Source organism: Canis lupus, chromosome 28 (genome assembly GCF_048164855.1).
Source record: "Canis lupus baileyi chromosome 28, mCanLup2.hap1, whole genome shotgun sequence".
Lineage (NCBI taxonomy): Eukaryota > Metazoa > Chordata > Mammalia > Carnivora > Canidae > Canis > Canis lupus.
In genome coordinates, this window is record NC_132865.1 from 37551894 (window position 1) to 37577075 (window position 25182).

General features: G+C 40.1%; 1 non-coding gene across 1 annotated transcript; it reads right to left on the reverse strand.

The window, feature by feature from the left end:
* Nucleotides 1-10610: 10610 nt before the first annotated feature.
* LOC140620461 (U6 spliceosomal RNA) lies at nt 10611-10714 on the reverse strand. The gene has a single exon (XR_012020246.1). It is a non-coding gene; the product is annotated as a U6 spliceosomal RNA (small nuclear RNA).
* Between the last annotated feature and the right edge of the window lie 14468 nt (nt 10715-25182).

Below are 25182 nucleotides of genomic sequence, written 5' to 3' on the forward strand. Positions count from 1 at the left end.
CCAGATTCTTACGTTTAATAGTAAAGAGGTTGGAAGAGGTAGTCTTCACCAGTGTAACGACTTTCTCTATAAAGTCTCATTCGGCATGATTTTTGCAGGGCTCTTGAAAAGCTTGCTGTGTTTCTCCAATTCCCCGGGAAAGGCTGGAAATACCAAGTCTAGACAAATCATTTGAACGCGTTGGGATTATTTTTCAGGGTTTGTGACTCACAAGATCTTTTCTAAGATAATTTAACGTTGGACAGTGCCTCGGGTGGTTATTTCTTCCAGAGTTCTCTCTTTCCGCTATTTATCACGTTGCATCCCAGAGGATAATGAGCATCGATTAGCGAGCAATTAAAACGTTTCTCAGTACACTCCATGTACAGTAATAGATCGGGCTGGCGAAATAAATGAAATCACAGTAACCGACACAGCACGATTTGAGCCAGCGATGCCCCCTTTATTTTAATCAGGTGGACTTAATCTCGTTTCTCTTCTGCTAGCATCGACAAAACACTCGGGAGTTCTTTGCCCCAAAAGAAAAACAAGTCTCGCCCTCTGCGGTCGGTGTTGGGCGCGCGGGTGGACCCGACGCCCTCGGGCGGGGGCTCTCCAGGGGCGCGGCGGCGGCCGGGGCGCGGGGGCGGCGGCGTGGGGTCCGCGGCTCCGCCCCCGCCCGAGGGGCCGGGCTGGGCGCGGGCGCGGGGGCGGGGCCTCCTCCCGGCAGGTCGGGTCCCGCGGCGGCACCTCGAGGCGGCCCCGCGCTCCGGCCCAGACGCGAGCTCCGCACCTTTCCGCCCCGGCACCGCGGTCTCCGCGCACCACCGCCGGCCCCCGGCCCCCGGCCCCCGGCCCCCGGCCCCCGGCCCCCGGCTCGGGCTTCTCCCGTCCCGACCTGGACGTGGCGGGTCCTGGCGACCCTCGCGGGCGGAGCCAAGGCCCCTGTCCCGGGCCCAGGGGGCCAAGCCCGCGTCCTCAGCGCCGCTCCGCCCGCCCCCGCCCCCGCCCCCGCCCCCGCCCGGAGACCCCGAGGCGCGCAGGCACCAGCCTCGGCGGCCCCGTCCCGGCGCTCGCGCAGCCGGACCCGCCCCGGGGCACCTCCGCGGCCCCCGCGCGCACCATGCGGCCGGCGCCGCTCCTGCTCGCGCTGGCCTTGGCCCTGCCGGGGGCCCCGGGGACGCCCCGCGGAGGCAGCGCAGCCCGGGCCACGGACCGCGAGCCCAAGCCGTGGCTTGTCCTGCCGGCGGCCAGGCCCGGCCCGGCTCCCAGCGCCTCCCGGAGCACCGGTAAGGAGCCCCCCTCCCTGCGGCCGCTGCCCCGATCGGGGCTTCAGGAACCCGGGCTCGAGCAGAGCAGAGCAGACCCAGAGCCTCTGCGGAGATCCGTTCTCGAGGACAAGAGGTGATGAGTTGATTCCGTCGGGCGCCCCGAGACGTAAGCGGCAAAACCCCGTCGCCGAGGAACCGGCGCGCAGTGGCCCTTCCCGGGGACCGAGGCCCTTCAGGCGGCTGCCGGGGCCAACGAACCCCGGGTTCCTGCGCAGCCCGCCCCGGCCGAGGGCACCGTGCTGCACCCACGGGCGCCTGGTCCCGGGTCTGGCCTCGTCTTGAGAATTCAGTAAGAGCCTGCCCGGACACACACGCGCGCACACACACACTCACACTCACACTCACACGCTCTCCCCGAAGGAGCTCAGCGATGCTCCTTTGACTCCACCTTCAAGCCCACTTTGGAAGGTTGAGGAAGGCGCGATTCGGAACAGGCCAAGGTGGCTGCTGTGAACTCGGACCCGCCCACCGCCAGGCTCCAAATCTGCTTTGGGCACTCCGGTCCCTGGCTTCTTAGATGGAAAAACGAGGGGGAAAATAGCCAATGTAGAGGTCATGAGACATCCTAAGGTCGGGAAGTCCAGTGTGATTCGTAAATGTGAAGGCCCCAGGGCACAGTGAGGGGTGGGGTGCACAGCAGCGCCGGGCACCCAGGGCAAGGATTAGAGAAGCTGCCGACACGTGTCTGTGTTCAGAGACTGGGCCATGCAGAAGTGACCCTCTTCCAGGCCATCTGCTTGCTACAGGGACCAGCCAGCCGGGGCTGCCTGAGGAGGCCCAGCAGGCTCTGCCTTGCTGTCACCTCCTAAGTCTTTTGCCTCATACTTTTCACGTTTTTAAGAATGCAAAGAGTGAATACTTGGTATAATTTTTTGTTCGTAAAGGTTATGATATAAATCTATAGTTATTTCCTCCACAGAGTTTCACTGAGTGCCTGTCACATGCCAGTCATCATGCAGAGGCCACCCACAGGAGCAGGCAGCCAGCCATCTGCCCTCTCTTTGGACACATTCTGGGTGTGGAGGGAGGGAAGGATGGTGCACAGGTTTACCTGTGCAGGGGAAGGCAGGGGCAGGTGTGAAGCAGAGGAAGGTGATGGCGAGAGCCTCAGAAGCTGAGGAGGCTTGTTGAGCTACCCGTGCCTAGGACTGGAGCAGAGCTTTCCAGGGCTAGCCCAGAGCCTCCAGGGAGGGGACACGGGGCGGGGTGGGGGTGACTACAGCAATGATGAGGTGATAGTGCCACACCCTTTCATATATGTGGACTTGAAATTATTGTGAGCCCAAAGATTTATCCCTGGCAATAGTTCAGAAATAGCCAGAGTAAAACTAGTGACTGACCAAAATTGCAATTGGTTGAAGTTTATCGTGCATGCACCGAAAAGAGAGTTTGTGCATCAGGCACACTCAAACCAAAACATGGAATGAGGCCCAGGGTATATTGTTGCAAAGCAGCCTGTATAGTGAGAAATCAGTGACCATTTATTCTTCACAGTGATTGAGCATAGTATTAGAATTAAATGTCTAGGACTTGGTTGATAGTTACCTAATATCAACATTGGGAAACAGTTTAAGTTTTGCTTATGATTTTTAGAGGCATACGCAAGAAATGACCCAGGTCAAGTTAGCCTTGCAAAATAAGCTAAATTGAGCTTTGTTTGTATGACAAAACTGGTTTTGTCTGCTCAGAGAATTTTCAGAGCTAGTCTCCATTTGGTTTTGATTTTAACGTCTCAGAGAAAGAAATGTAACTTTGGAATGAAAAAAGGGTGGAGAAAGTCCCAACCCATAGAAACGTTGATGTTAACACATTATTTCAGACCTGTTTCACTTAACAGAACTTTTCTGCCCAGTCACAGATTTGTGGGGGTGTTTCTTGGTTTTCTAAGAAAGTCCTAACTTCTCTTGGAGGCGGATATTCCAGTCCTCTTGTGGCCTGCCCCACCTGCCTTCTGTGGTTCACACAGGGCACCAAAGGAGGTGCCCCTGTGCCAGCCACACAGATTCAGGCTGTTCCCTACAGATGCCAGCTGATTCTTTGCCTCTGCTACTTTGAAGCCTCCAGGAATGTGCTTCTCTCATCTCTCCAAATTCTGTCTGTCCTCCTAGGCCCTGTTCCTTTGTGCAATCTTTGTAATTATTTCTAAGTTCAAAAATACCAAATCCTAAATTTGCTTTGCAACCATCCCTACACAAAGGATGGAACTTGGATTTGCATAATAGTGGAATTTTACGTGTTACAACCTAAATCCCCTCCATTTCAGTCTGTTACTATTACCTCTGCCCACTAAGCCAGTCCTACCCGGTGAATAAAATTTCTTCCACATGAATAATAAAAATAATTTTTCCCTATTTTTGCGCGTCACCATGAAGGAAGGACAGGGGGGTCTTTTTCTTTTCTTCAGATGTGTCTTTTAAAATATTTTATTTGCAGAGTTACTGGAAGCTGTTTGTTTTACTGAAAAACAGTAATATGGGGAGAAGTCAAGATGAAAAGGTGATGTGTGATATTTTGCTATGTATACTTGGCAAGTCTGATCACCAGAGCACTCCTTATGAGGAGCCAGAACGAACTCACATGAACAAATTTCTGCCCATTCAGAGTATATTTCTAAGTAGTAATTTTTGTCTATTTGTAGGATGTCAACTTTAAAAGTAATTGATTTATTTTCCCTCAAAGTCTGATTAGATTTTATGATTTAATCTGTGCCGTTTCTGAGTCATGAGCTCATTTCCTAGCATTTATGACCAAGTTTAGACAACATGACATCCGCTGCTCTTAATACCTTCTAGAGCAGTGGTTCCTAGAATGAGGCCATATACCTCAGAATCAACTGGGAGGCAAGTTTTCAATGTAATTATTGCATTTACCCCGGATATCCTAAATCTCTAAGTATAGCCTGTATCTGTACATCAAAAAGCTCTTGGAAGATTCTTGTGTACATTAAGTTTTTAGAATCCCCAGAGACTTTTAATTGAGGAAAGGGGGAGGAAAAAAGTGGTATATCAGAATCCTCTGGAACGTTTCTTTGAGGCAGAGACAATTCCTGACTGGCCTTCACAACCCTGGCCACACTTCTCTTTCTGTAGTACTATGTCCACTTCCTCATCCCCACATGTACCTACGGCACCATGGCTACATTTTCCAGCGTGTTTGAATGATAATTTGCTAAAAAAAAAAAAAAAAAAAAAAAAAAGGAAAAGAAAAGAAAAGAGAAAAGAAAAAGCCTTCCTTGGTCTGCCAGCCTTGGGAGCATGGCCATTAGGTACCTTTTTAGGGAAGCACTATACAAGAACTATGAAGACCTGTGGTATAGGGAGCTTTATGTAAACCAGTGTTAGCCAAATGTTCTCTCCCCACCCTTCTCTTTCTTTTTCTCTTTTACTTTCTCTCTTCCTCTCTTTCTTTTTTCCCTCTTTCTCTCTTTTTTAAAAATCTAGCATTTATTTGCGGCTCACAGAACTGGTTTTGAAGGAGTCCACTTTGGAAAACATTGTTTTGGCCACTGCACGCAGCCCAGCTCTACCTTAGCATCTGGGGGACACAGGGCAAAAGCCCAGGACACAGTAAAGTGCACAGAAACAAAGTTGATTTAAGGGCAGAGCACTGGGGAGAGGCCACTTATCAGACTGCCAGTCCCCCTCCTCTGGCCTTCCTCTTCCTTGACACAAAATTAGGTCAGTTCATAACCCTACAATGGTTTGTAAGTGTTCAAGCAAAAGGAAGAGTCACGGGTCTGTCACTTTAAATTGAAAGTTAGAAATGATTAAGCTTAGTGAGGAAGATGTGTCAGAAGCTGAGAGAAGCCAGAAGTTAGTCCTGTTGCATCAGTTAGCCAAGATGTGAATGTAAAGGAAGTTCTTGAAGGAAAGTAAAAGTGCCATTCCAATGGTGAGCACATGAGGGATAAGAAAGCGAAACAGCTTTACTGCTTATATGGAGAGAGTTTTAATGATCTGGATAGAAGATCACACCAGCCACAACATCGCCTTAAGCCAAAGCCTAACCCAGAGCAGGGCCTTGTCTCTCTTCAGTTCTGTGAAAGATGAGACAGATGAGGAAGCTGCAGAAGAGTCTGAAGCTAGTAGAGGTGGTTCATGAGGTTTAAAGAAAGAAGCTGTCTGCATAACATAAAAGTGCAAAGTGAGGCAGCAAGTGCTGATGTAGAAGCTACAGCAAGTTATTCAGAAGATCTAGCTCAGATCATTAATGAATGTGCTACACTAAACAGATTTTTCAGTGTACTCTTCTTTTGGAAGAAGATGCCATCTGGGACTTCCATAGGTAGAGAAAGGTCAATGCCTGGCATAAAGCTTCAAAGGACAGGTTGACTGTCTTGTTAAGAGGCTCATGCAGCTGGTGACTCTAAGTTGAAGTCAATGCTTATTTACCATTCCAAAAATCCTAGGGCCTTTAAGAATTATGCTATGCTTTAGAAATGGAACAATGCCTGGATGACTGCACATCTGTTTATAATATGGCTTACTGAATATTTTAAGCCCATTGTTGAGATCTACCTACTACTCAGAAAAAAAAAAAAAGATTCCTTTCAAAATGGTACTGCTCATTGGCGGTGTCCCTGAGCTCTGACAGAGCTGTACAGTGAGATTCATGTTGTTAGTATGCCTGCTAACACAACATCCATTCTGTAGCCCATGGATCGAGCAGTAATTTTGACTTTTAAGCCCTGTTATTTAAGAAAGGCATTTCACAAAGTTACAGCTGCCAGTTAGTGATTTGTCTGATGGATCTGGGCAAAGTAAATTTGAAATCCTCTGGAAAGGATCAACTTTCCAGATGCCATTAAGAACACTAATGAGGGGATCCCTGGGTGGCTCAGTGGTTTGGTGCCTGCCTTTGGCCCAGGGCACGATCCTGGAGTCACGGGATCGAGTCCCGTGTCGGGCTCCTGGAGCCTGCTTCTCCCTCCTCCTATGTCTCTGCCTCTCTCTCTCTCTCTGTCTACCATAAATAATAAATAAATAAATATCAAAAAAAAGAACACTAATGATTCATGAGAAGAAGTAAAAATATCAACATGAGCAGGAGTTTGGAAGAAGTTGATTCTGACCAATATGGATGACCTTAAGGGGCTCAAGACTTCAGTGGAGGGAGTAAACTGCAGATGAGGTAGAAATAGCAAGAGAATTAGAAGTGAATCTGAAGATGTGACTGGATTATTGCAATCTCATGATAAAACTTTTACAGGTGAGGAGTTAGTTCCTATGGATGAGCAAAGGAGGTGGTTTCTTGAGATGGAATCTACTGGTGAAGATGCTCTGAATATGGTTGAAATGACAACAAAGGATTTAGAATATTATATAAACTTAGTTGATCATCAGGGTTTGACAAGATTGAATCCAATTTTGAAAGAAGTTCTATGTGGCTAAAATACTATCAAACAGCATCACATGCCACAGAGAAAGCATTCATGAAAGGAAGAATCAGTTGAAGTAGCAATTTCATGGTTGTCTTAGTGTATTTTAAGAAATTGCCACAGTCCCCTCAACCTTCAGCAGCCGCCACCTGATCAGTTAGCAGCCATCAACATGTAGGCAAGACCCTCCACCAGCAAAAAGACTACAGCTGGCTGAAAGCTCAGATGATGGCAATAGAGTATTCTTTTTTTTAAGATTTTATTTATTCACGAGAGACAGAGAGAGAGAGAGAGAGAGGCAGAGACACAGGCAGAGACACAGGCAGAGGGAGAAGCAGGCTCCATGCAGGGAGCTGGACGTGGGACTTCATCCCAGGTCTCCAGGATCAGGCCCTGGGCCGAAGTCGGCGCCAAACTGCTGAGCCACCCGGGCTGCCCCAGAGTATTTTTTAATTAAGATATGTACATTGTTTTTTTAGACATAGTGCTATTGAACACTTAATAGACTGCAGTATAGTATGAACATAACTTTTCTATATACTGGGAAGCTAAAAACTCATTTGGTTCACTTTATTATGGTGGTCTGAAACTGAACCTGTAACATCTCCAAGGTATGCCTGTATCTACCACCACTCATGTTTTAAGATGTACTGGGATTTGTTTTGATCAGGCATGGCAAAATGTGGAAATTATTGTTGTGAAGGAAGAAGTTTTACTTACAGTTTCCTAGAAACAGGAGGCACAGCATGCCTCCAGGGCCACACAGGAAAGCACAGGTTTGGTCGGAAGCAGAGTGAGTGAGGAGAAGGAGCAAGAGCCTTTATCAGTGGTTTCTTCAGGAAAGGCAAGGAAAGTGGGTTTAGGATCGGCTAGTTTAAATAATTTCAGTGGGCTCTGGGGTGTAGGATGCTCTGCAATTGTCTGGTTCCTGGCTCTGGATGATTAAGGCAGGAGGATATTGCCTGGAGTATGAGAGTTGGATGAGGGAGGTCGGTGGGGGTGTGGGCTCTGGATTGGTTGGTGTGCAAATGAAAGGTGGGCTTGCAGACTTCCTGTCTCTAGAAATTGGCTAGTTCTGGGAGGGGCCATCTCTCCAGGGCCAGCAAGGCCTTAGATATCAAAGCATCAGAAACACAGAAACTAGAAAGGCATGATTTCACCTTCTTCTCCAGCTTTGCCTGGGTGTTGGCTCACCCTTCAGTCTCTGTTCCTTTCTACTGTGCATCTGCTGGACCCTTGGATGCTTTGCTGCTGTTGACTCCTCCCTATCTTATGTTTCCACAATTATTCCTGCTTTACTCTTCTTTCTCTGACCACTCTTCTTTCTCTCCCTGACCACCTGTCTTTTGGCTTTCTTGTAAGGTGCATCTCAGGGTTCAGTTTCCAGTCATGAATTTTTTGCACACAAAATGTTCCCTTGTGTGATCCCATGCACCTTTATAGTTCCAACTATTGCTTCTGTGTGGCCCTTCTGTATCCTTTAAATGCATACATCCACTCTTTACTGAATATCTCCACTGCAGGAATTTCAAACTTGACCTTCCCGCATCTCAACCATGCATCTGCCTTACTACTTCTGGTCTCAGTAAAAAGGCTATGTTTCTCAGGTGGCATGAATTGACTATTGGATTAACAGCACTGTGGGGTTTTCCAGTGGTTCAGTCTGTTGACAAGCTTCTAACTACCTAACCCAACAAGAGCATAGTAGGTCTGGATCCTGTTTACTGCTTGCACCAATCTACTGACATTTTGTACTTTTTACAGTTTTCTGGACTCATTTGATATTTTGTCCTTAGGTGACACACGACATCACATTAGAATTTTGTCATAATATTTTATATTATATATAAATAATATATATAATATTTCATAATATTTTATAACTTATAATTTAGGATTTGGGAAGCTGCTTTAGAAATTATTTAGTATACCTCAATGTATAAAGGAAGAAACTGAGACATCTTTGAAAGTGTGTGGCTTGGCACAGCGTTTTACTTTGGTTGAGAAGGAGAGTGACTGTCAGGTTAGGAGAAGTTAGAGCACACAGTTGGGTACAGAGTGTGATTCAATATGGCTGTATTTTCTAACTCAGATAATTTTAAATAATTTGTGTCCTTTGTAGAATCATTGGTGAAATTACAGTTAACTGCGCATTCTAAAAATATATTCTATCAAGTACCATATCACAATTTTAGAAATAATTTAAACACAAGGTGTATTAAAAATCAGGTCACCCATATATATCACACATATATGTCCTTGCTCTGTCAGATGAGAGAGCCTTGAAGCAACTGTACCCCAGTAGCAACAAGTGCACCTATTACCCAGATTTTGGTTTCTAATACCGTTCTCTAATAAAGGGAATAGACTCTGTGGAGAAATGGCTGAGACCAAGATTGAAGCAAAGAATGATTCAAGATGAGCCTGCAACATCTGGTAGTGCTAGAAAGTAAAGAAGTGATAAAAATGCAAAGCAACACTGACACGACCAACTAGAAAGAATTCTGATGGCACTTTTTTACTAGAAAGAATTCTGTGTCTTGTCTTCTAAAATCACAAACTACAAATACACATTAGAAGTAATAATGTTATAGCTTATTGATCAACAGGTACTTCAGTACTGTGTATGCAGAAGTTCTGTATCTTGCTTGGGAGATTTAGATGATTGCTTTCAAACTTGACCTCCTGTGAGTTCTTGTTAAAGTGATTTTATAGCATTGGGCCTGGAATTCTGTATTCCCTACAAGATTCCCAAAGATCCATAGAACTGAGTTATAAAGTCAGCAGCCACTAAGAGCTATAAGGGTGCCCTCTTGGGAGCTGATGCTGCTCATCTAGGGAACATACTTTTGAAAAGCAAAAATTTTGAAAAAAAAAAAAAAAAACCCAAGCAATTAGTTTGAGTTTACTTCATTATCCTGAGTATAATTCGCAGCTGAAATAGCATTAGGCCCCTCAAAAGTTACATATAAAGAGATTTAATCTCCTTATTTAAAAATCTTAAATTCTAATAAAAGAGGCATGATGTAAAAACATATATTAGCATATATACAAATATATGTAAGTACAGATGCCATGTAATTATACAAGGACAGAAGAAAGTACATACCTTATGACAATGTATTTAAAAATCCTACAGGTATTTTTTAAAGATATTGCTTGCTTGAGTATGTTTATCATTAGCTTTTTTATCTCAAATATTTAATAAATTTCAGTGTTTTTCAAATACTGATATTTCCCATGAGCAATTTTCTCAACACTGGTGTAATAAATCTGGTTTTTATTTTTGAAAGTGGAACTGCTTTTATATATTGAGAAAGAGAATAGTTGTGCCATTTCTATCTAAAGGAAGTGATAACTCAAGAAACTATATACTAAAAATTTCAATTTAGCTACCTGAAAAATGCATAAAATGAAGGAATGCCCTTCAATATCTAATACAGTACAGATGATCAATTAACATGGCTTTGTAAAGAATCAATCAAGTAAGAGCAAATATCTTTATGGTAAGATATTAAAAATTATATGGAGGTAGAAATGAACACTAAGCATTTCCTATTATTTTGTTTTCTAGTTGTTCTGTGTTACAACTTTTTATTCCTCATAATCTCTGCTCATTTAGAAAAATTTTAATTTAAATTCCAGTTAGTTAATATACAGTGTAATATTAGCTTCAGATATACAATATAGTGATTCAACACTTCCATACATCACACAGTACTCATCAGAGCAGGTGCCCTCCTTAATGCCATCACCTGTCTCACCCATCTCCCATCCCCCACACCTTTGGTAACTGTTCTCTATAGTTAAAAGTCTGTTTCTTGGTTTGCCTTTCTCTCTTTTCCCCCTTTGCTCATTTACTTTGTTTCTTAAATTCCACATATGAGTGAAATCATATGCTATTTGTCTTTCTCTTATTGACTCAAAATATAAAATGCTTCATGAATTTGCATGTCATCCTTGCACAGGGGCCTTGCTAATCTCTGTATTGTTCCAATTTTAGTATACATGCTTCAGAGGTGGGCACAATCTTTGCTCATTTTGAACAAGAGAAATAAGAACAAGAAATAAGCCTGTCAGCATTTATATACATATATGTATATGCAAGTCTATTTCTTCATAAAAATATTCTTGTACACTTAAAATTGATGATGGTGGCCGTTGTCAACTGTTTTGGTTAAATAAAACCTAGAAATTTTCACAATTAGATGAATGAGATAGAAGTTTTTGGGATTCTTGTCATGTATTACTAAGAGATCCTTTTGTTTTTAATCCATTTGTGTATGTAATTTTTTATACCTTGTAGTTAGATGCTAGAGGAATGAAGTATGTGTTTGAGGCTTGTGCTGTCCAGTATGGTAGCCATTTGGTACATGTGGCTATCAAGCACTCACTATGTGGCTAGTCCAAGTTGAGATGTGCTATAATTGTTAAATACATTTCAGATTTTGAAAACTTAGTATAAAAATGTAAAATGTCTTATTAATAATTTTAGAGTATGGAATATGTGTTGAAATGATAACATTTAGGTTATATTGGGTCAAGCAAAATATTAGGTACATTTTTAAAAAGATTTTTATTTACTTATTTGAGAGAGAGAGAGACAAAGCAGGAGCAGGGGGAGGGGCAGAGAGGGAGAAGCAGGCTCCCTGCTCAGGGTGGTACTCAATCCCAGGATCCTGGGATCATGACCTGAGCAAAAGGTAGAGATGCTTAACCAACTGAGACACTCAAGCACCCCTGTTAAGTAAATTTTACCTATTCCTTTTTACTTTTTAAAATGTGGCTACTAAAATATTTGAAATTAAATATGTGACTTAACATTTCTATAGTGGAGATTGCTTTTTAAGATTATTTTCCATCAGAGATCAACCATCTAATCTTGTTTGGGAGTAGTTCTCTCATATTCGATTGCTCACTTAATATTTTGTTGATTAAAGACTATCACAGGTGCATTTAACACTAAATACAAATTCAGTTTCAATCAGCTAGTTTTTTATTGAAAAATTAGTACAGATTTATGTTCAAAATTAAAATTAATAATGAGTATGCATCAAAAAGTACCTCTTCTCTCCTACCCCCGGAATCCTACTTCTTGGTGCTTTTCTGCATGTTATGGTGACAGTCACCATTACAGTTTTAAATACAAATTGCAGTGTGCTACAGAGCAGACATTGGCAAACTTTTTCTATAAAGGGCCAGATAGTAAAAATTTGGCTTTTTGGGCTCTCTGATCTCTGCAACAACCACTCAACTTTATATTATAGCACGAAAGCAGGCATAAACCACATGTGAACAAATGAGCATGGCTGTGTATCAATAAAACCTTACTTGCAAAAACAAGACATAGGGCAGGATTTGACTCCTGAGGCTAGTACTATTCAATAGAAATACAATAACTTATCTTTAAACCTTTTGACTTATTTCTTTGCATCTATTCTTGTTTCTCCATACTCGGCATTATGATCTTTTAAAAATGCATCTTGACTGGGTCATTCTCTTGCCTAAAAGTTTGACTTCTCATCACTCGTAGAATTAAGGACAAAGCTTATAAAGGACAGTAAGGGGGCACCTGGGTGGCTCAGTCAGTTAAGCATCTGCCTTCAGCTCAGGTCATGATCCTGGGATCCTGGGATCCAGCCCCAGTCAGGCTCCCTGCTAAGCGGGAAGTCTGCTTCTCTCTCCCTCTACCTGCTACTCCATCTGCTTGTGCCTTCTCTCTTTCAAATAAATAAATAACTAAATAAATAAATAAGTAAACTAATCAATTAATTAAAAAATCTTTTAAAAAGGACTATAAGGCCATCTGTGTCTGCTGATTTAACTGACTTCTCTCTTCCTCACCTTCTTTCTCTCTTAGCCATCCTGGACATTTGTCAAATATTTGAACACACGTAATCTTTTCCTCTGCAGAGACTTTTTGGCCTAGGGTGCCCTTCCTATATCCTATTACCTAGATATCTCTTGCTATTCACTTACGTGTCAACTTAAATATCAGTTTTCTGTTTCATTTAGGTCAACCTGCTTTATGTTCCTATATTGTGTTTGTACTTTGAAATGAAAATTCAAGAGTATTAAAAGTATGGTTTTCTTGGTGTCCAATACTCAGCTCAAGCAAGGCATTGATTGTTTCCATTTGAAGGTAACAACCTACTTGAGGAATCATTCTCTCGGCTTTTAATTTCTTAGACATTTGCCAGATGCTGCATTCACAAAGCAGTGTTGTACAACCCTGCAGGTGATAACAGATGAACAAAACATTGTCTCTTTCACCAAGAAGCCCACAGTATTGCGGTGGAGACAGACATGTGTCCAGACAGTATCATGCCAATCAGAATGTGACAATTGCCTTTATAGAAATTAGGAAGTACGCTATGAGGGTGTAGAAGAGGGCTATCATCCTGAGTGTCATCATTGTGCCAGGTCTACAGATTAAAATCATAGCTGAAAATGCTTTTGGAACTGGAATTATTTATAGTCTTTGAACACGCTTTAGCCATAGAATTCCAACTGCACTCAACTGACTCAGCTTTCAGAAAGGACCAGATGAACTACATTGCTAGATAAACTGTGGAGTATTGATATCACAGGAGCCAATTTACTATGCTTGCTTTCACAGAAACCAAGTTCAGGCTGGAATATAATTAATTAGAACACCAAAATATTCATATAAAGAAATACTTAGATCTTCACTGTTGCTTTGTTTTTCTGAATTAGTATGGATAGTTTGTAAGTGCAGATGTTTATTGAGAGTGAGAAGGGAGCTCCATTCCAGCTGCATTCCTATCACCTTGACTGTGCTGCTCTGGACTCACACTGGGCTGCCAGGAGCAAGCAGCTCTGTATGCAATGAAGGGCTCTCACACTCCTCATTAACTGTAGGATGTACAGGGCTGTTAGAATTCCCATGTCTTCATTCTACACTGCCTGTCTCAGCAAGGTTACACAAATCAGTGTGGGCATTCAGACTCTTTTATAGGGAAGTGAAAAACTTTCACAGCCCCATTAGACTCATATGATGTCTGACATGCGCAGTAGTACATCTATGATAAGGACATTGCAAGTTTAAATCTATAACTGCCAATGAACATTAGGTTCAAAATTTTATTTCAGTTTTCTTTTCCACTAAAAGGATTGCATATACTCCCAAATTGTTTTTTTTAAATTAAAACAATGTTTTCTGGATGGTATATTTATAGTGACTACAAAGTGAAGAGTGAGATGTAGTTCAATTTTTAATTTCCACTTATTTAAAATGCAAAGCCCTTTAAGTGGGACAGCATCGTGAGCTGGAGAACATTTCACTTCATTTATTCTGGCTATTGTGGGGAGAGTGGGTTGGAGGAAGTAGAAGACCTGTCAGGAGGATGCTGCCTAGGCACAGTCACAAAAGTATGATGGCTTGGGACTAGTCTTGTGTTAATGAGAGGAAACGAAGTGCATGGGCCTTGGGTAATTTCTGGAGGTGGCATATGTAAAACGAAGTGATGGGTTGTGTACAGTAGAGAGGGAAAGAGGAAAGTCAGGCATACCTTCTTGATATCCAGCTTGAGCAAAGGGTAAAGAGTAATGCCATGTATGAGACCAGGGAACATGAGGGAGAAATAGGTCTGGCATAGCAGATCATCAGTTCTGGCTATGAACTTTTTAGAAGTCTGCAAGTTTCCTTAATAGAGTAGTAGAGCAAGCAGGTAGCTCTGGGGGAGGTCTGGAGCCCCAGGGAATGGTCAGGGCTAGAGATACTGATTTAGAATCAGCTGCCATCAGTTCATGTGCTGGGTGGTTGTCATTATAACCTATTTATAAGGATATTTTTAATGGTGGAAATGCATCCAAGAAATTTTAAAGCTTTTTTTCTTTTCAGAAACATTCCCAAGAGATTTGAATTTAAAAGACAAATTCATAAAGCATTTCACAGGTAAGCACAAAATTTATCCATGATTCCATTAAATAAAAAAGATTTTTATGCAAATTACTCTGATAGGCATTAGGGATATGAAGATAAATATCTGTAAGAAGCTCAACAGTCCAGTTAGGAAAGTGGACAAATGCCATCAACTTGTATTAACAGTAATATAAACCAGATTTTGGTAAATGATAGAAGTGTAAATATAGTTATAGGGATGCACAGAAAGTGAATAATTTTACCAAAAACTACCAAAAAAGGCTTATTGTGGACACGATATTTAAGTTGAGCTCTAAGTGGTGAATAGTATTTTCCTGGATGAGAGAAGCATTCTGGTCAGAAGGAATTCTTTGAGAACTTGGTAGTCTAGGGGCAGGACAGGTAGATGGTGTGGCTGTACTGTGGGGTAAGTTTAGGTAAGAGGTGTGTGTGGCCACTGGGCAAAAAGTATAGCTGAAAAGGTAGGTTGAGTCATATTGTAAAGAATCCTAAGTGGTATAAATTCTAGGGAATTTAGACTGTGCTCTCCAGCCAGTGGGGACAATAGAAGTTTTTTGAATGGGGGAAAGACAGACTTTCATATGCTTTTTTTTTTTTTTAAGATTTTATTTACTTATTCATGAGAGACACAGAGAGAGAAAGAGAGAGAGATCGAGGCAGAGACACAGGCAGAGGGAGAAGCAGTCTACATGCAGGGAGCTCGATGTGGGACTCAATCCTGGGACTCCAGGATCATGCCCTAGGCGGAAGGGAGGCGCTAAACCACTGAGCCACCCAGGGATCCCTCTTTTTTTTTTTTAAGATTTATTTATTTATTTGAGAGACAGAGATATATATATAGAGAGAGAGCACAAGATGAAGCCTGGGGGTGGGGGGTTTGGAGAGGTGCAGAAGAAGAGAAAGAAAAAGTCTTAAGCATACTCCACACTGAGCTCAGAGCCTGACAGGGGGCTCAATCTCATGATCCTGAGATCTCGACCTGAGAGTCGAGAGTCTGACACTTAACTGACTGTACCACCCCGGTGCGCCCATATGCCATATCTGAAGCACAGATGAAAGACTCTCTCATGACACTCTTTCATTCTTCATATCAACTTTGTGAGTCATTGGAAATCACCCTGTGCCTCAAGTTCTAGCAAATCACTAAATTATTTTGAACCAAGCACCCTCACCTTCACCATTGCTGTTGCCTGGCTTTTCCTAATCATCCCAGCTCACTTTCATTGTTTTACATCTCAGGCCTGTAGTTTGGGAAAGATACGGTTTTCTCACTTAACCAAAGCCAGTGGCCATATTTGCTAATTAACTTCAGAATGATGGTTGTGAGCATGAAGCCAAACCCACTTAAGCCCCAGCAGGTGTATCCTTACACCTAATTTCCAAGTGTTGAGTGTTTCTAGCCACTCTGTTCACAGCACTGTGGGCCCTTCTACCATTTCCAAAACATCAGACTGAAAGTGGGGATGAGTTTTGGTGGGGACTCTCTGGGACTTGTGGCAATAAATAAGGGAAGTCTCAAGGCCCTGCTCACTTTACAACAGTTTGACACTAATAAGACACAAATTACTATAATTAGAAAATGGAAAGTATGTAATCATTAATTCCTATTACACAAAAAACTGAGGAACAGAAGTGTGAATGAAGGATATTTATTTTTTATTCTTCACACCTACTTGATTTGCTTTGTACAGATTTTTTTTTCTGTGTAGAGCTTTTCCCTCTTAATTATTCTGAAGAGTTCTTCAGAAACTGAAGTTTCCATTATGTGAAATGTTGATAATTGGTAATGAATTCAGATGATTTTTCACAGATTACAATTTATTACCTCCCACAGAGCTGGGGTAAGAAGTGCTCTCAGATAAGTTCTTTTAAGGGCATGGAAGGATGTTAAGTTGCAGTTGTATTATTTCCATCCATAAAGTGCTAGCAAATTTGTTTGGAAAACATGCCTATGTTTATCATAATCATTCTTTCTCTGTCTACCAGGACCAGTCACATTTTCAGCTGAATGTAGCAAACATTTCCATCGACTCTATCACAATACCAGGGATTGCTCAACACCAGCTTGTAAGTAGTTTGGATAGTCTTTTCTTTAAAAAAAAATCTTTATCCAACAATAATAAATGCACATAATTTTAAACTTCAACTGTCTGTGGCTGGGAATAGACTAAACATCGTATGAGATGCTATTTATAACACTGACGGTACTCAAATGAAGGCTTGTGTGTGCTGTTGACAGTGCAAGGGATGGAACTGCGTTGTAATTGGAACTATATTCAAATCTGAGAATAGCCAGATTTCCTCTAGGATAGAAATGTTTGTCAGGATTTAAACCTTTTATCATTTTTCAAATTCCTTGGCATAAATGAAAAAAAAAATAAGATGACTATGAAGTATATAAGTCAGAATTTCCTCTTAAGTTATTTTAAAGTAAATAGTTTCATGCTGTATCATTTTTACAATGAGTGATAAATTGTTCTGAATAATGGTAGCATAGTGTTTTAAAGGTTGCCCTAAAAAATTATTTTGGACATTTAGGTTTCTGAAGTTAATATTAATATCAAACGTAATATTTAAATACTATCATTGAAACTGCCCGAATTGGGATCATGTGTGGTAATAATTCAGCTGGTTGTTTTAAAAGTCCTTTCTAAACCTAAACTTCCCTTTTAAGGGAAATGATTTAAGCATTTTGATTCTTTTTAACTAGGTTGGTCATCTTGAAGCATGTTTAATTTTACTCAAGATGTTGAGTCAGAATTGTTGTAAGTTTTTCTAAAACTGCTTGTGTTCACTGATGAGGGGATATTAATCATACTGGAATCAAAGCAAGCTGACTAAGTGGTAGCACAGCATAGGGGAGAAAGCTCACTCTTTGAACTCAGGCTACTCATTAGTTATGAGATTCTTGACATTTGGATGCCGGTTTTTCATCTCTGTCTTTAAACTGAGAGAACAGTAACATCTCCCTCCTTGTGTTATGATAATTAATAAGAAAGCCCAGGTTGAGCATTTATTGTGTTCGGTGCTTATTAAATTTTAGCTCTTGTTAGTAATTAGTGACAATAGTAGCATGGTTTTCCCCACATTCTTAGAAATACAGAATTTTAATCATCTGAATTCATTACCAATTTTCCTTTAAATGTTTTTTTTCTAGATTACAAGAGATGTGCTAGATTGCTAACAAGATTAGCAGTGAGTCCCCTGTGCTCACAGACCTAGAAGACTTGCCCTATGAGTATGTATTTATTGATTTTTTTCTTATTCTGTTTAATAGGCTTTCTTAAGAAATTTTGAACCATTTAAAAAATCCAGGTAGCTGATTTTAGCAACACCTAAAGAACTTAACCTGTGGATTTTATACTTAGTGTTAAAGCTTGGTCTAAATGCGTAGACTCCTTTATTGAGTTAATTAAAAATGCCCTCAACAGTGATTAAATTAAGATAAGCAGCTTTTGGGAAGCCTTATCAGTCCTGAGTGATTTTCAAAAGTATTTCAGTTTTTACGTTATATTATTATTGTGCAGAAACCTCATGCAGATAGACATTAGATGAACAAAACTAATTAAGCTCTACCTTTTTTTTAACTGGTCAAAACCAGTAGCACTGGTTTCTAAAATTTTGGTTTATGCAAGATATATAACAAAAAAGAAAGTATTGTAAGAGTAAAAGAAAAAGCAAGGGATCAAAATATAATGAACATGTAATCATCATCTGCTCTAGTATATACTTTACCAGAGTGAAATGGTAAGTCAGAATTTTCATTCTGGCTACATTATCCTAGGAGCCCTAGGACAATAAAGTATTTGGATAACCTAAATAAATGCAATGAAAATTATAATATTTATTTACAGAAATAGATTCAATACAAGTGACTGAAAGATATTCCTTTGTTTTTTTTTCCTTCAGAGATTTTTCTACCTGTAATTCTTTCCCAGGGCAGAACAAAGCTAACACATTTTTGGGTCAGTGTTTCAGCACCACGGACAAGTCCCTTTGAAGAAACTTTCATAGCTTGTGAGAGTAGAAATGGAAGTCACAGAATACGTATAATATAGAAGTATCTGTGACTATCTCGATTTGGCCTGTATAAATTAATCTACACCAAGTAACTGCATGGGGATTTACTTGTCTTTCAGGTTCATTGTGCCAATTAATTACTAAGACAATTCTGACTTCTTGTTACTATTTAAAAAATTTTTTTAAAAATATTTTATTTTTTCATGAGAGACAGAGAGGCAGAGACATAGGCAGAGGGAGAAGTGGCTGTCTGTGGGGAGCCCGTTGTGGGACTTGATCCTAGGACCCTGGGATCACAACCTGAGGCAAAGGTAGATGCTCAAACACCAAGCCACCCAGATGTCCCTGTTGTTACTATTTTTATTCTTATTTAAAAAAGCAATGATAAATTAATGGTAATAATTGGCACTCTTAATTCTGCATATTTATAGTTGCAAACTTTAAAAAAAAATCTCTTTCTCTTTTTAAGAAAAATTTATTTGTTTTAGAGAGAGAGAGAGTGCAGCAGGGAGGGGCAGAGGGAGAGGGAAAGAGAGTTTGAAGTAGATTCTGCACTGAGCATGGAGCCCAATTTGGGGCTCGATCTTATGACCCTGAGATCATGACCTGAGCCTAAACCAAGAGTTGAATGCTTAACCAACTGCACCACCCAGGTTCCCCCACAAATTCTCTTTTTTTAGATTAAGAAAATGAGCTAGATCATTTTAGTGTTCAGTGGCAAGATACTTAAATTAATAACTCTCAATATATCTCAAAACTTAAATAATACAAAAAATGAATAAATAAAAGAAAATTCATTAGGCTATTGAAATGATCTAAGTCAAGGCACATTTATCTTTCTTTGTCTTACTATATTTTATGTGAATGAGTAAACTTACATAAAGTCCAAAAACAACATAATAACTACAAAAATTCTCAAAAAACAAGTACTGTACTTGTTTCTCCTGGGACTAGATTCATGGCAGACAGAGCTGATAAATATTCTCCTTGGGAATTTCAGAGTTAGAGATTTAGTGATTTTCTTTATAGGAGTATCTGTTTCTAATAATTTATTCAACAAAGTATTAGAAACAGAGTATTACAGATTAATAAATTTTGTGAATATATATGTAAGTGAGGTGATGTCAAATTCATATTTTGGTTTATTTAGGTATCATAAAACTGGGACTCTTGGGTGGCTCAGTGGTTGAGTGTCTGCCTTCAGCTCGGTTCATGATCCCAAGTCCTGGGATTGAGTCCCACATCGAGCTCCCCGCAAGGAGCCCGCTTTTCCCCTGTCTATGTCTCTGCCTTTCTCTGTCTTTCATGAATAAATAATATCTTTTTAAAAAATTTTATTTATTTTTTAAATTTTTTATTATTTTTTAATAATAAATTTATTTTTTATTGGTATTCAATTTGCCAACATACAGAATAACACCCAGTGCTCATCCCGTCAAGTGCCGCCCCTCAGTGCCCGTCACCCAGTAACCCCAACCCCCCCGCCCTCCTCCCCTTCCACCACCTCTAGTTCGTTTCCCAGAGTTAGGAGTCTTTATGTTCTGTCTCCCTTTCTGATATTTCCTACCCATTTCTTTTCCCTTCCCTTCTATTCTCTTTCACTATTATTTATATTCCCCAAATGAATGAATATAAAGTATCTAAAAGTACTGACTGACTCTTCTTCCCCTTCACACAAACATTAGCCTGTATTCTCAGGATTAGTTACAAATTGAGCCCACAGGTTCTTTAAGCAAAATAAAATAAAATGCAACTATATTAAAACTATGCATATTTTTGAGTACATTAGAAACCAGATTATAAATGACATTTTTCTTCTTTCCCTGACAGACATTTCTTAAGAATATAAATCTGATTTGACGAAAAAAAGTGCCTGGAATCATATTAGCTGTACGAAGAGATGAAACATCTGATTTTATGGTGTATTAAAATGAGTAAAATAAGAGACTTTTCAAAAATAACTGATTAGTTTTGTCCTACCGTACAGTGCAGTCTTTCTTTTTTTTTTTTTTTTTTTCAGTGCAGTCTTTCTTGATTTATCTTTGTGTATAGATAATTTTGAAAATTCTAAAAAACAAAGTTTAAATCACACAGTGTATATAGAATATTAAAAAGTATGCCATCCTTTTATTTTTGCTAGATATATATTATTTTCTTACTTGATTAATGTTCCATATAGGTATGGATTAAATATTTAATTATGTAAATTATATCTGACAGTGCCAGTAAGAAATGATTTTTGGTATATGATTTAAGTAATATGTTTGTTGAATAATCATGTATGAAGTCCACTTTTATAATGCTTTTTAATAATATTTAAATACACTTATTCAGAATTTGTCTTTAATTGCACTAATTTGAAATATAAATTTTATTAAAACTGAAATTTGAAAAATCTGTGTTGTTTTTTTTGAATTTTTGAATTGAATATATTTGTAGCAGAGGTTTACTATTGAGATATGATTACTATATATGTATATTTATATATAAATATGCATTTCCTAGACAGGTAACTAGTCTCCTGAGAAAATTCCTATCTTTTTGAAGTTTGAGCATATGGTAGTGCTGTCTTAAATAAAAAGAGGAGAGAAATGTATCATGGAGATAGGAGAATATAGGGGTTGCCTGGATGCTCTGTTTAGAACTTTTTAAAAAAGTAATCTCTGCACCCAGTGTAAGGCTTGACTCACAACCCTGTGATCAAGAGTTACATGCTCCACCCACTAAGTTGGCCAGATGCTCCCTGTTTACAATTTAACAACATATTCTGATACATTAGAATAGTTTCATGTAAAAACAACAATGAAAAAATGAGAACCCTACAATAAAATATTAGAAAACCCCCATCCTTTTATTTTTTATTGCCATTTTTAAAGATTTTATTTATTTGAGAGAGAGAGAACATGAGTGTGATTGGGGGAGAAAGGGCAGAGGCAGAGGGAAAGGGAGCGGGACAAGCAGACTCTCTATTGAGAGAGAAAAGCCCTATGTCAGGCTTGATCCCAGGACCCAGGATCATGACTTGAGCTGAAGGCAGCCACTTAACTGACTGAGCCATCCAGGCACCCAATCCTCATCCTTATAAAGTAGACAAAGCAGGGCATTGTCAGTACAGTAATGGACTTTGCGCTGCTCGTTTCCACTGTTTGTGTTGGTGTCACAGATGCAGTGTGTCTGCACTAGCCAGCGCTTTTCTTTTGCAGTACCTTTGGTCTCTCCCATAGCTGGTGTATCCTGTCTTTGTATATAAGCATACATACTCCTTTATCCATCAGCAAAACAAACTCAAAAATGCCCTTTGGTTTCAGGAATACTGTGAAACTAGATTTTCAATTTTTATTTTTATTTATTTTGCCTATGGGCAAAGACAAATAATTATGTTTAAAAAACATCATGGGAGGGGCAGAACAGAATTTTGTGATAATGCTATGTAATAAAGAATGGGAATACCATATTTTTAGTTCATTGCACTTAACATAGTAATTATGATATTTACAACATTTAGAAAAATGAAGTAGTTTTTGCTCATAACCATTTAAGAGCTGGTGCACTATTTTTATAAAAGTGAAGAGGCGATTGAATAATCACAAGTAAGAACTTAATGATGAGACATATTTGGCTGAAATCAAGAAAATAGCCTAAAGAGCTTCATGATTAGTATGGTTTCAATAAAATACATGGTTTCAGATGGAGTTCTGTGAAATTAGATTTTAAGCGTTCCCATAGATGACTGCTGTGCCTCAGAAATGTATTCTATGCCATATATATGGCATATGTAAAATGTATATATATTTAAAGCCTACAGGGATTGATTAAAAATATCTCCAGTTAAAAAGCTGTTTATTTTATTGCTTGATACTCATTTTCTTTATATTATACTCAACAGGGAGAGCTTGAGAGAGTAATGAATAAAGAGACCCTTAATTTGTCTCCATAGAGAAAATTTTCTCACATGGGGAAATAAGTGATTGAAAGATTAATAGGGTCGAATATTCATGGTTACTTAGTAACAAAGTAACATCCACACATCACAGAATAATATCATTGTCTAAGCAGCAAGACAGGAGGTTAACAATGTTTACTTCAGAATACTGAGAGCTAGATCAATTAAGTTGGCTGCTCTTCATATAGTCACCTAAGGGCTTCAGCAGGCAGCCCAGTGAATCTCTGAACTACCTGCATAATTACTTGACCTTCCAATTCACTTTCTATTTTCATCCTTTGCTTTGTTTCTTTTCTAAATATTTATTTTTATTTATTTATTTATTTATTTATTTATTTATTTATTTATTTATTTATAGCATGAGCCAGGGTTAGGCAGAGGGGCAGAGAGAGAGAGAATCTTTTTTTTTTTTAATTTTTTTTTAATTTTTATTTATTTATGATAGTCACACACACACACACAGAGAGAGAGAGAGAGAGGCAGAGACATAGGCAGAGGGAGAAGCAGGCTCCATGCACTGGGAGCCCGACGTGGGATTCGATCCCAGGTCTCCAGGATCGTGCCCTGGGCCAAAGGCAGGCGCCAAACCGCTGCGCCACCCAGGGATCCCGAGAGAGAGAATCTTAAGCAAGCTTCACACTCAGCATGGAGCCCCATACAGGGTTCAGTCTCATGACCCCTGAGATCATGACATGAGCCAAAATCAAGAGTTGGACACTTAATCCACTGAGCCACCCAGGTGTGCCAGTACAACCTTTGTTTTGAAAGGCAAGATCCATTTACTAAAACTAGTCCTTGAGAGCATCTAGAAGGTAGGAAGCGTGTGTGATTTTTGGGGCGAAGGTAGGGTGGTGTAGGTATATGTGTCTCATCACTTTTCTGCATGTTAAAAATTAGAAAATCCAGGCTTGTTTGAAGTAGCCCTTCCCCACATTATCTTGCTTAATTTGTTTCACATCATTTATCACTCTGTGATTATGTTATTTGTCTCTTACCTATCTCTCCACAATGCACAAGGTCTAAAAGAGGAGCACCTATCTTCTGAAGTATTTTTAGAGCCTAGAAGAGTGACTGGCTCATAGTAGGTGTTTTACATAATAAAGAATAAAGTCTAATGAGTGAGATTAAAGAATATATTTTAAATTTATAATAAAAAGCAAACAACGATTTATGAAACACTATTGAAAGGTTGTCTAGTTATGCAGTAAACTCATGTTTTGTGTTTCACAGAAAGACACTGAGACAAAACCCACATGACAGATTTTCCACCTCATTTCCCCTTTGTAACTGCTTCAGTTTATCCAACTCAGAGGCATGAACATGGTAGTAAAACGGGGAGAGCCATTTAACCTTGTGCATGGTGAATCAAATCCCTATAGGTCCAGGTGACTAATGCAAATGATTCAACTGGGCTCAGGGACAGTGGCTGGTGTTCACAACCCAACAGCAGCAATGGATTTTGGCACTGATGCCATGTTAGAATTCAGCCTCCTTTGAGTTTTCTAGGAACACTGGAATCTGGACTTTGACATTAAATATCTCAACTTCTAAATGTTGGCATTTAATTCGAAAAATGCTAATACACCGTGCCAGCCAAATAAAAAATTTTGCGCCCCGTATGGCTCATGAGCTGCCATTTTTTTGACGTCTTATGAACATTTGGACTTGGGGGTTGTTTTCAATTTGATTTCCTTTTATCCTCTCTGAAGAATCTTGGCTCCCTCTTCTATCTGGTCCCAATAAAGATTTAGTGATGAGTTTCTGCATTTTACCTTGGCTTTGCCCTGGCAATTCCCTAATACCCTGTTTCTAGAAATTTCTCCTGGGACCCATGCTTGCCTGGGCAAGACAAACCATATGTCCACATCTCTCAAAGTACCCTGATATACCTCTTGATCTTTGACAAAGATGACAGTCTTTAGTTTCTTCAGCCTGTGCCAATAATGGGCAGGAAGGTGGATGGAGGGGAGGAGAGAGAAGAAGAACAATCTGAGATATAGAAATGATTCTCTCCACTTGTCTTCATCTGGCCAACAAAATATTCCCTCCTGCACATCTCAGGAGCTTGGTATTAAAAGTACATTTGAGTGAGTGGTCAGTTAATTAGTACCAGGTGATATCATCCTTGCAATTTTCCTTCTCCATTTAGTGGAGCAGCTATGTCTTCATACTTGTGGGTTGTGGAGCAGCGGCAGTTACAATGACCAATACCAACTCCGATGAGTAGTTGTAGCTGGGAGGCAAAGCCCATACAAACTGGGAGAGTAATTTTCAACAATGGGGGATTAATCCCTCATCTGAATAAGGGTGTGTCCAGGCAGGTTTTTTTCAGTTATATTACAAAACAAAAAGGAAAACAAATAATGTTTAAAAAACTTCTTGAGCGTCCTCATCACGATGAGTAGGTTGCAGAATGCTAGAACATCCCTCACTACCAAGTGAAAGTTCTGTTCTAAGGCAAGATCCACTTTTTGTAAAGTGACCTTCCACACGTTAGAACTTCAACTCAGGCTCCAAGCTTGAGGAAAGTCTGTCTTTGATATTTATGTGCTATTTGGTGTCAATACAAGTATAGAAACACAGAAGGGCAGAAAAAGGCTTGGCGGAGGGAGTGAAACTATATGGG